The 12,303-nt window shown below is 50.0% G+C and overlaps 1 protein-coding gene across 6 annotated transcripts in view; it reads right to left on the minus strand.

Annotated features, from left to right (window-relative positions):
- LOC133358481 (POU domain, class 2, transcription factor 1-like) overlaps positions 1 to 12,303 on the minus strand; it is a 140,548-nt gene that overhangs the window by 68,131 nt on the left and 60,114 nt on the right. The window lies entirely within an intron of this gene.

Below are 12,303 nucleotides of genomic sequence, written 5' to 3' on the forward strand. Positions count from 1 at the left end.
TAAAACATTCGAAAGACACCCCCTGCCCGCAAGCAGCAGCTGTCCCTGTGCACCACGAGGTGACTCGGTGCCTAGTCTGCGAGCTGGCATGAGTCTGCTGCCATTAGTGGCCGATGACTGCTTACTGCCCAGTGTGTGCAAAAGCAAACTGAGTGAATGTGCAGAGTAGTTTTTTTTTACTTTGCGCGAATATGGATCCGTCTCTTCTTCTTGTTTGGCTGCTGATGTAGATACAGAACCAACAACTACAATTTTACAATTTTACATTCAGGTGGTCAAGCAAGAAGACAACCTCGTCAGAAGTAGCGGAGTGTAGCACCATCGCCATGATGTCTCCTTCGTATTTGTGGATCGGGGCATTGTGTCATTATACGTCGTACTTTAACATCATCAAAATCAATTGAGTGCCCTTGTTGGCACACGTGTTCTGCTACTGCTGACAGTTGTATCTGGGAGTTTTTAATATTTCATTTGTGTTCTTTTAGTCTCGTGCTGATCATTCGTCCCGTTTGATAATGTTGAAGTTCTGTGCAAAATTAGCTACTACTGGCCAAGACTAATTATAGAATCTTTATACCAGGGGAGGGAGCCAACATCTTGCCACGAGACACCCCCCCCCCCCCACCCCACTTTGCTCCCTCCAACCACCCCTCCTGCTGCACTGACCAGAATGGTAAAAAATGGCCAAACAACCCCCCCACCCCCCATTGACTGGCACGGCCGTGGCGATGCCTTCCTCCAGCAGTGAATGGGACCAAGGGCCTTATATTTCAGTTATGCTGAACAAAACGTCAGCGTCCCGGTGGAGAATATAGAAACTGAAATCACAAAGCAGGCAACACGGCGCGACCGCTCGGTCGCCCATCCGTCACTCCACGTGGAAATACACGAAGCACACATTTTGTTACACATCCCATCAGCCACACGCCTCTAGTGGGAGAGCATACGATCTGCGTCGAACTAGGACCCGCATCTAGCAGAGGGGTCCCTTGCCTATAAAACATCTGGCAGTAGTTCAACAGCATTGTGTCAACCGAACCAGACTCTGCTACTGATGAGACACTGAATGTCAAATCCAGTCATTGCCTAGAACATATGGCAGTTAAACCAACATTGGTTCAAGCAAAGTCTGTCACTGCTGATGAGGCACCGAACCAGTCGTTGCCTATAACCATCTGGCAGTTCAGCATTGGGTCAAGCGAGCCTGACTACGCTGCTGCTGATGAGACATTGAATGTCAAAACCGGGCCTTGCCTACAAACAATTGGCAGTTCACCGGCATTAGTTCAAGGAACGCTGCCGAATCTGCCGACGAGATGATGAATGTTGAAACCGGTCCAGAGATTTTGCTTGTGTTCAACCAATGCATCACGCCCTTTTGGATGCACTTCTGTGGCTGTCTGAAAGGCTCTTCCTCGATATATTAGGAAACCACTGGAGCTATGCACTTTTAAACATAGATTGAAAACTAATTTCTTTATAACTGTTTTTGTGTGCGAGTTAGTTGTCCGATGGGTACGGTTGGCGACGTACAACATACATCGCTGGCTCTCCAAGAGCTGTAATAACAGGAGGTGAGCGCCGTGCATTTGAGCGGCAGGAGATTGCTGTGGGGTCTTCTCCGGGTGCTCCGGTTTCCTCCCACACCTATCAACACTCATTAACTGGCCGACAACACCTTCATATACAGAGGACCACGGAGCTTGGAGGAGGAGCAGGGGGAGAATTTGGCACCGGCTCCGGGTGCCTTCCCACACGTCGATGGCTCCTCCTTCTAGCGCCTCCAAGTCGTACTCTCTCTCTCAGAGAGCGAGCGACTCCTGTGCGGTGGCATGTCACGAGTTGACATAGTAATTATTGTTATGTATATACATCATAATATATAATTTAATTATTAATAATTCTTAATACTAGTTATCACACCAATTGTAATGAACAATAATTGTTAAATTATTAATAGATATGTATTGTGAGTTGAACTTCTTTCGCACCGTACGTGGCCAGCCACACTAGTTGGAGATTCGTGAGGACAACCAACTAACCACACGGGCAGTCCCGTCGCTACCCCTCCCATCGCACAAATTCGCAGTCTCCGTGATTATAATGAGGTTGTTTTGTGTGCGAACTCGAAAAAAGGCATGGCTCCACCCCTCTCGTTAGTTTGGTTTCCGACCCCGTGTTGGTCACTTGACGACAAAACTTAACTTGAAACGCGCCGCTACCACCACCACACAGGGTTCACGCTCGTAAAGAGAGTGAGAGAGAGAGGGGGGACAACTCAGAGGGGTCTGCAGCAGGGAGGAGGAACCACAAACTCACGGGAAAGCAGCAGGTGATATCGCCTGATGAGGATAGTTGTAATTACCAGCGAAACGTCACGATACTCGAATTGTAAATGTTGTGGGTTTACTCTCCAACACACCGGGTCTGCTGAACTAGCAACTAATTGGCATTTTTTGTTTACGTGACAGACCTTACTAATTGGCCGTGTTAGGTGGTGGCGGGTTTAACAAAACATTCACATTTACGCGATAATACCCCAGAAACCTTCTCTTTTGGATAATTTTGGCTGCAAAAGCCTTTGTGTTAAACACACAAAGTTCTTGCCACAAATGAACCACAATATCTTGCTGATGTCGTCAAGGAGCATAAACCATCACGAAAACTCCGGTCATCCTTACAGCAGCAGCGGCTATCGCCTGGCCACGAACAAAGACGGTTACCACATCGCGTGCTTTCAGATATGTTTCTGCGGCCATCTGGAATGCTCTTACTTCCGATATTAGGAAGCCACTGGAGCTATGCACTTTTAAATTATCTATATTGACAAACCAATTTCTTTAGAACTGCTTTTTGTGTTGTCCTTCCCCCCACACCTCCGATTAGCATGGTTGGCTACGTACGGTGCGAAAGAAGTCCAACATGCATACGTAGCCACCAGCGAGCGAGCGCAACGGATGCAGTGGCGCCCAGAGGCCACATGGCGGAGCCCTCGCTCTATGAGCCACGAGGCAGGGTTGCTTCCTCCCTTGCTCTCAGCCACACAAGTTCAATCCCCGAGCAGGGTCACAACCCCACGCACGTCATCCCTCTAGGGGCAGCTGCCCTCTTGCCTCAGGTTTTCCCAATTTGCATGTGCGTTTTGCCGGCATGAACCGGTCTTGCGCTGACATTTGGTGGTCGTATCATGCTGAACTTTATTGCACGATGCTACACAGGTTTCATAGAAGAAAACAATATATTGTTGAAGTTTTCGTGACTGCAGGGCTCCATACTCTTTGGTTCTTTCGGTAAAGTCACGTAGATATAAAAATAAAATTATGACGGATGCTTATGTTGCACCCGAAACGTCGTGATTTAATTTATTTTATATCTACGTGACTTTACCGAAAGAACCAAAGAGTATGCAATATATTGTGATTTACGAGGTAAGGGCCACTGAGCTATGTAGCTCTTTTTCAGAAGGGACCTGGCGATCACAAATGATAGCTCAACAAAGTGGCTCATCATCACGTGGAAATTAATAGCAGCAGCCAAATACTCTGAATGCGTGACGTTGATTCTAAATGTGGAGGGAGAAACCGGAGGACCCAGGAAAAAAATCCACACGACCGTGAGGAGAGAGACGGGCCGAACTCACGACCTCCTGTACGCCGAGCGAGGCAGCTAACATCTCCTCGTCACCTTGGCGCCCTCTCATGGTGGGGGAGAACGTACCACCTCCGCACAGTATCAACGGAAACCCGTATCACGGATCGAACTCAGGGGCCCCCTTTTCTTCGCCGTGAGGCGTGGGCATCACCACTGCAGCGCCAGTGCCGCCCTTCCGCCCCCTCTCGCCGTCCCCATTTCTGTTCTTCTCGGTGATTTCCTGGGGTCGTCAACCGTCTCGTGCAACCCCTCGGCCTAAATACAGCGGCAGATCATTTGCATGAGATTTGGTGACGCACGGGCACACAAACGCGCTGCGCATGGTTGTCATCCTACGGGATGGACTCGTCCCCGCCAGCCACCCCCCGGCCATAGGAGCGTGGAATTTCCACCGCCGGCTCAGCGGTGGCTATATGAAAGGAGATGAGCACCGACGATGCCTCACAGGATGATTTGAGCAGCAGCAACTGGGCTCTTAAGTCGACACGCAGGCTTTTGTGGCCGCTGCTCGGGTCAGATAGTCACGCAGTGCACAATGTGGACCGTTTAGCTGCAGCCCCTTCCACCACCCAGCGTCAAAGCCAATCAAATCGAGTTGTCACTTCATCGGTAAATGTGCCCCTTTTGATTTAGGTTCTCAGTCAAACAATTTTTTTTTTAATGTACGAGGTAAGGCCTGCTGAGCTGCTTTATAGCTCTTTTTCAGAAGCGACCTGGCTTTTACAAATGATAGCCTACTAAAGTGGCTTATCATGTGGAAATTTACAGCAGCTAAACTCTAAACGCGTGAGGTTGATTCTAAATGTGGAGGCAAAAAAAACGGAGGACCCGGACCACGGGGAGGATATGCAAACTCCAAATATTCAGGTATCAGGGTCGGGATTGAACCCACGACCTCCTACTCTTTGGTTCTTTCGGTAAAGTCACGTAGGTATAAAATAAAATAAATTAAATCACAACGTTTCAGGCGCAATTGTTTCTTGCTGTGGTTGTCCCACCTGATGGCGGACGCTTGTGTTGCGCCCGAAACGTCGTGATTTAATTTATTTTATACCTACGTGACTTTACCGAAAGAACCAAAGAGTATAAATCCCTGCAGTCACGAAAACTTCAAACCACGACCTCCTGTATACCAGGCGAGTAGTTAACATCTCACCACCGCAGGAGGGAAATTGAGGGCCTTAATGCAAAACGTTGATCATTTTGTACAAACAGCGTTTCGCTGGAGATGATGGCTCCTGAGAGAATTACCAGAGGCACAAAGAAGACGGAGTTTAACAAGTCGGCTTTCGCGACCAGTATTATTCATAATAAAGGTTTTTGGGTTAGACAGCGCTATTTATAAATGTGTCACAACCCTCCAACACCCGACACAGCCAATCAGTAAAAAATGTGTCACGTTGACAAAAGTAAAATGGTTCACTACTTTAGCCCACCGGTATGTTGAAGAGTGAATCCACAACATTTACAATCTGAGTAGTACGACGTTTCGCTGGAAATTACATCCAGCATCTTTGGGCGATTTGCCAGAATAGTGAAGCCATCCACCTGCTCCCAGTCTTAAACAGTGCAGGGTGATGTCATCATTGTTGAACCCCATCAGGATTCGAGATCAGAGGTGAGGGTATATGCAATTATGTAAGAGATCAGCAATCAGCCAGTTCGAATGTGACTCACCTGTAAGGAATCGCAATGTGTGTTGTGTATTACTTCATAATACGCTTCCAGGCTGCGCTGAGTCTGTAGCTATCACAGCGGTTGAAATTATTTGAATTCTTCTCAATTTCGATTGATTCTCGAACTAGTCTTGGCCAGTAATAATTCGTTCCCCATAACACTTCAACGTTTTAAAAATAAATGGAATGTCATTGCATGCTCTGCCACTGCCGACAGCTGTGTTTGGGAGAATGTAATGTTCCTTTGGTGTTCTTTTAGTCTTACGCTGATGTTACGTCCCGTCTGTCCAATATAACACTTACCGCAAAAGCAATTGATCCGATATACACCTTCTGTTGATAACTTCAGTAATTCGTCTTTAGTACAAGACACTTGTTTTAGAATTTTGTGTACCGTACCAAATCTCACTTTAATGTTTTGCTTTTGCAAAACACTTGGTAATTTGTCAGTAACTCCCGAGATATATGGTATTTTAATTGTTGACTTTAAGCAGTATTGTTGTTCGATCTTGGCATTCAATGCTATGTGAATTTGAGCATTATTGTAGCCATTCAGTCTTAGTGCTTCTTTAACATGTTTAATCTCTTTCGACCATCTGACACTGTCTTTGCCCGATGTACGAGCATTTTCATGAGAGAGGATTCTGTGCTGGGTGATGATGCGAATCTGCATTCAGTTAGGCATCAGTGTGCGTTCCCTTTAGGTAGACACTGTGTGTTATTTTGCCATTTTGACCGCGTCCAAGCCAAATATCCAAGAAGGGGAGTTTGTTGTTCACCTCCATTTCCATGGTGAACTGAATGGCTGGGTTTTGTGCATTGAGATTATTAAAAAATGCATTAAGTGTATCTTTCATAATAGAGGTTTTTGGGTTAGATCGCGTAAATATATAAATGTGTCGTTAAAACCCGCCATCACCCGACAGCCAACAGTAAGGGTTGTCACGTAAACAGAACATGGCCAATTCGTCACTAGTACAGCACACCGGTGTGTTGGAGAGCCAAGCCACAACATTTACAATCTGAGTACGACGTTTCACCAGTAATTTCAACCAGCTTCATCAGGCGACAGCCAGATTTGTGGAGAAGTCCGCCTGTTTCGTTCCTTATATAGAGGCGTAGATGTGGTGACCACGCTTCTGCGCTCTTGCACAATGGGGGGAAGAGATTACAGAGGCAACGCACATTATGCGTGTACATTATGCGAGCCCTTTGAACTTGTACTTCCTGTATATTGTGTTTATTAAAATAGCCCTACCAACAGTAATCCCTATTGAAGTACACTGTCCTTTGTAGGCATGCATTTAAATGATGTATTATTTGATGATTTGCTTCCACGCAGCACTAAGGCGGTAGCTATCCGAAAGGTTAAAGTTATTTTGATTTCTTTCAATTTCGATAGATTCACAGAGATCACTATAGAAGCATAGAGACCACGAGAGCTACAGAAAGAGGCAGAGACCGCTAGAGAAACGGAGACCTATAGAGATACACAGCGACCCATAGAGACCACTATAGACACACAGAGAGATACATAGAGCTATATCGAGACCAAAAGAGACCACTCGAGAAACACAGAGCGATATTAAAGGCAAGACACGGGAGTGTGATTGGGGCCACGACAACCCAAACTATGGATCACGTCAGTCACTGTCGTCTGCGCTCCTTCAACGGAGGAGCAACAGCAAAACGACACCAACTCCCTGTCGTCTGCCTCTGTCTGTCTGTCTCTGCTGAAGCCTCTCACCGTGGTCAGCAGTAGCAGGAGCCTGCGATAGCGGCGCCATCTGGCTGCTGCTGCTGCCACCGCGCGCAACAGAACCGATTGGCGGTGGTAGCACCCTGCCGGGGAACGCTCGTGAAATACGGCGGCGCAATACGGACAGCACGGACAAGCGAGGGGGTGAGGGGGGGGTTACTCGGTACAGCGCGGTGCACGGAAGCCACTTACGCTGCGGTGAATTCCCCACGAGCTCAGTGCCGCTTGCTTCCCCCACCACCCCCAACGTCGATTGGATCCCCTCGCCAACCCCGCACTCACACCCAACCCCCTCCACCCCCGACCCCCCCACCTCAGCAGCGATGCCCTGAACCGCCGCTGGCCACGTCGGCTCTCTAGTCTGCCTCGCCGGGTTGCGGGGGGGGACTGCCCGCTTCACACCTGGGCTGCGAGTGTGGAGCGGGCGGACAGGCGGCCGCGGTGGTGCCGCTCGCACATCACAGCAACAAAATCCTAGGTTAGATTTCTGACTCGGGCGCATTCCTGTGTGGAGTTTGGATGTTCATATCCCCCCCCCCCCCGCTGCGTGGATTTCCCATGGGTTCTCCCGTTTCCTCCCGTAGCAAAATAAAACCACACACGGTATACCCACTGTAGACCAAAAACATGCCGATGCTCAAAATGTACCTTGCAAATCACTCAACTGAGATTGCACAGCAGCAGTCATTCTCACACACCCTCACTCAGCAGAACAGGTGGAGAACATAAAAACTCCGAAGACAAAGATCCCCCGTATAGCCTTAACAGACTGTTGACGCAAGTGCTGTAGGTGAGCAGCACCTGCAAAGGCCGGAAGAGCACACGAGGGGGTGGGTGGCCAGCACCACGCCCGACCACCTTTGTCTCCTCAGTGGCGATGTTTACACACCGCACCAGGTACCTATTTGAGCCGGAGTCAACCTAGGGGAGATTATTGTCACCGGTGTTGGCCGTGAGTGGGAATCAAACTCTGGTGGCCAGGTTCGTAGCGCAGCGCGCTAACTAATACACTATCACTCCCCACAACATACAAACTCCACACACTCACACACACAACAAGAACAACAATGACTGCCATTCGCCACCAAGTGGCAGTGACGCCACCATGGCGCTAGTAGCAGGCGAGGTGCACTTCGAGTCCACGTGAAGTGTCGAAGGCTTGCTGAAAGTAAGACAGACCCAGATGCCAAGGGTCGACTGACTGAGATGACTGGCAGATACACCATCTAACTGTGCCAACTCACACACTCTCACACGCTCTCACAAACACATGCTCTGCAGAACCGGGGGAGAACATGCAAACTCAAACAAATTAAATCACACTCATCCACTCATTCACACAACCAATCTCCCTCTCTCACTCCCCTCACGCTCTGTAGAACAGGGGGAGAACATGCAAACTCCCCAAACCCATTCCCACTCATCCAGACTCACCCTCTCACTCTTTCTTACGCTCTCACACAATGCAGAACAGGGGGGAGAAGAACACAACCTGCACACAGAGAAGGCGCCTGAGTGGTGAATCGGACCCGGGGCCCTTTCTGGCTGCGAGGAGGTGCGAGCGTGTTCACCCCTGCATCACCCGCTGGGTGAACACAACGATGTGGCGTGGCCGAGAGGGGGGGGGCACCCACACAACACTCTCCACACAGTACATTTTTTTGTCAAAACATACGCAGGCTCACACAGATTCACAGATGCACGGCGGCGCTAACAAATATGCAAGAGATGGATGGGACCACGCCTAACGAACCCCTCCCCTACCCTGCCACTTACACACACACAAAGACAAAGATCCCCCGTGTAGTCTTAACAGACTGTTGAGGCAAGTGCTGTTAGTAAGCACCCATGAAGTGCAGCACGGCACACTGGGGGGTCGGGTGGACAGCACCAGGCCCGGCCGCCTTTGTCTTCTCGAGTGTCAGTGTTAACACACATCGCAGCAGATACTAATTTGAGGCTGAGTTGACCTAGGGGAGGCCCAGGACCGGTTAAAATATTAGCTGATGTTTTGTGGCCGCTAGCGGAAATCAAACTCAAATGACTGGGTTTGTAGAGCAGCACAGCGCTCACCACTGCGTCACCGCTCCACCACACATGTATGACACGCTCAACATAAAAAAATGTTAACTATGTTTTTATTTTACCAGGTAAGGCCCTTTTTCAGAAGCGACCTGGCCGCAAATAATAGCTCAACCAAGTAGCTTACCACCTCGAAATATATAGCAGCCAAATACTCTCAACGCCTGATGTTGATTCTAAATGTGGAGGAAAAAACTTAGAGAACCCGGAAAAAAACCACGCGGCGACCAGAAGGATCAAGGCGTGCAAACAGGCGTCAGGGTTGGGATCGAACGCACGACCTCCTGCATACCAGGCGAGGTAGTCAACATCCCACCACCGTGGCGCCGCACACACACACAAAATGTACGTACACAACACACACATACACAACATATACATACACAGCACACACACAACATATACATACACAGCACACACACACACCTCGCACTGCCAAGGGCAGGCACGGTGGGGCTGAGTGGGGAGGGGCGATGCTGATTTTCTCGAAGAACCTGCTGTGTTTCATTCAAGGTACAAACGCTGCCCTATTCATAGCATGCTAATGCCTGCTCACGGACAGCCACGGCCCGGGCCGGTGATTCACGGAGGGGACCCCCGCAGTCTTACATAGGGGATCCCACACTCTCAGAGGGGGCTCGCACTCTCACGCAAGGGCCAAGTAACTGCATCATTATCGAGCAAGCGCATAAATGCATCCCATATCAATAAGCCCCATATTAAATATCAATTAGACACATTTTAACACATTCCTACTGAGGGAGCTGGTAGGAACGTTGGGTTGCTCTATCAATGGCCAGGGTCAACGGCGGCGTGATGTATTCCGCAAATATGGCCGACTGTGAGGGCGGGCACAAGCCGGCGTGAGTAGGTTAAACGTTGAGTTTTATAAGGGCACCACGGGGTGACCAGCCCCTCCCCACCCCTCCCACCCCCCACCCAGCCCCTCCCCACCCTCCCTACCATCCCCTCTCCTCCCAGCCCCACCCCTCCCAATTTTGGATGCACGACGGACGGACACAATAATCCCCTGTGGGCTGGTGTAACCAGTTCGTTCCTACCAGTATAACCTGCATATATTTCACGAATCAGACACAATGTTCGTTCCAGAACTCAGAGGCATGTAGCCAAATTTCAAAGTCCTTCGAACGCCTGGAAGGGCAAGGGCTTGGACAGAGGGCCTTGACAGAGAGGGAAGGCCTGGACAAGGAAGGCCTGGTTACTTTTGTCTCCCCCAGTGCTAATGTTTACACACTGCACCAGGTGCTCGTTTAGGGCTGAGTTGACCTCGGGCAGGCCCTGGACCTATAGAGATATTCGTCAACGATGAGCGGGAATCGAATTTGGGTCGCCGGGTTAGCAGCGCAGCATGTTAACCACTGCACCACCGCTCCCAACGATATGAATAAAGACAAAGATCCCCCGTATAGCCTTCACAGACTTTAGGGGCAAGTGCTGTGAGCGAGCACCGATGAAGGCCAGAATGGCACACAAACAAGGGGGTGGATTTCCAGCACCACGCCTGGCCACATTAGTCTCCCCAGTGGTGATGTTTTCACATCATACCAGGTACTCATTTGAGGCCGAGTCAACCTAAGAGAGGCCCAGGACCGGTTCAGAAAATTGTCCCCCGCTCCTCACCATACGAACACACACACACACACGTACACGAGACCACATCATGCATGCTGCTATGCAGACACATGCACGCGCACACACACAATATAGGCGTGCCGTACAAGACAACTGGATGCGAGAAGAGGCGGCGGAGCTGGATGTGCGTCGGCTCCGAGAGGCTGGGATGCACGCGCACCCTGTGGTTCAGCCACAGCGATCGTTGTCTGCTCAGAGTGGAGTCACGCCACAGAGTCGACCCCCTCTCCAGCGACGAAGAGTTCGGACTCCCCCAGGGAGAGGTGGGAGGTAGCCGGTCGGAGGAAAAGTTTACAACAACAACCACCATAATAATAATGATGATGATCGTGTCAACTCGTAACGCGGTGCCGCCCCACAGGATTCGTTCCTCACTCTCATCGAGAGAAAAGACAGAGGACGACTCAGAGGCGCCAGCAGGAGGAGGAAGGCAGCAGCAGCCACGCGGTGAGGAGCCGGCGCTCCCAACAATTGCTCTGGGGTCTTCTCTATATATTAAGGTGCTTACACACGTGGGAGGAAACCGGAACACCCGGAGAAAAGCCACGCGTGCAAGGAGGAACACTCAATCCCATACAGACGGTACCATCTTCCCCTGGTGAGCCAGGGCATGGCTCCTCCTCGATGAACAAACATCTCCCGGCCATCATATCGATCACTTAGATGGGCTCACAAAAAATCAACACTCGTCTTTTTTACACATCCCATCAGCCATACGGCTTTCTGAGGATGCATCGTTTCAGCAGCATTGGTTTACCATGAGCAAAACTTTGGAATGGTTTTGACGTTCAGTTTCTCATCAGCAGAGTCAGGCTTTGCCGGTGCTACCGACAATTTCCCAAGCTCTGGGTCTTCGCTATATATTCAGGTGTTTACACACGTGATAAGAAAGCGGAGCACCCAGAGAAAACCCACGAGTGCTCGGGGGGCGGGGCATCACTATCAATCGAGTGGAGTCCACGCACTTGCTGTGCCGCCTTTTCACTCACAAAGCCCACGGGGGGTGGGGGTGCGGTTTCTCCTCCGTGATGACTCCCACCGACTCACAAGTGTCCGATCCGTTGCAATCCCCAAAAATGCCATCCGAAAGAAGCCTAAAAAAATATATACCTAAGTGATTAAAGCATCCGTTGTGCAAATAGCAGATCACATCGCTGAGGTAGAAGGGGGCCAACTCCGGTTCTCTCGCGGAGGCACCGGGGAAACCACGGCGCTGGGGGGGCGCGAAGGAAGGCAGCCAGGAGCGGACACCGCCAACTCTCGGCGTGACCTGCGTTTCTCGCAAATGTGCAAGTATCCAGCAGCAAACCCGTGCAGCAGAACAACACACCAGTCCTCGTAAGACAGTCTGGCATTGTCGCTGTTGCCCCTCGAGTGAGCTGCAGGACTCCATGAGAAGTTGCACTTAGATTCAGCATCCGCTTTCCCATTGGAACGTGTTGGTGGTTACACCACCATAAGTTGTATTCTTTTGATGCCACG

This window comes from Lethenteron reissneri, chromosome 62 (assembly GCF_015708825.2).
Source record: "Lethenteron reissneri isolate LAM-NWPU_2019-01 chromosome 62, ASM1570882v1, whole genome shotgun sequence".
NCBI classification, from domain to species: domain Eukaryota; kingdom Metazoa; phylum Chordata; class Hyperoartia; order Petromyzontiformes; family Petromyzontidae; genus Lethenteron; species Lethenteron reissneri.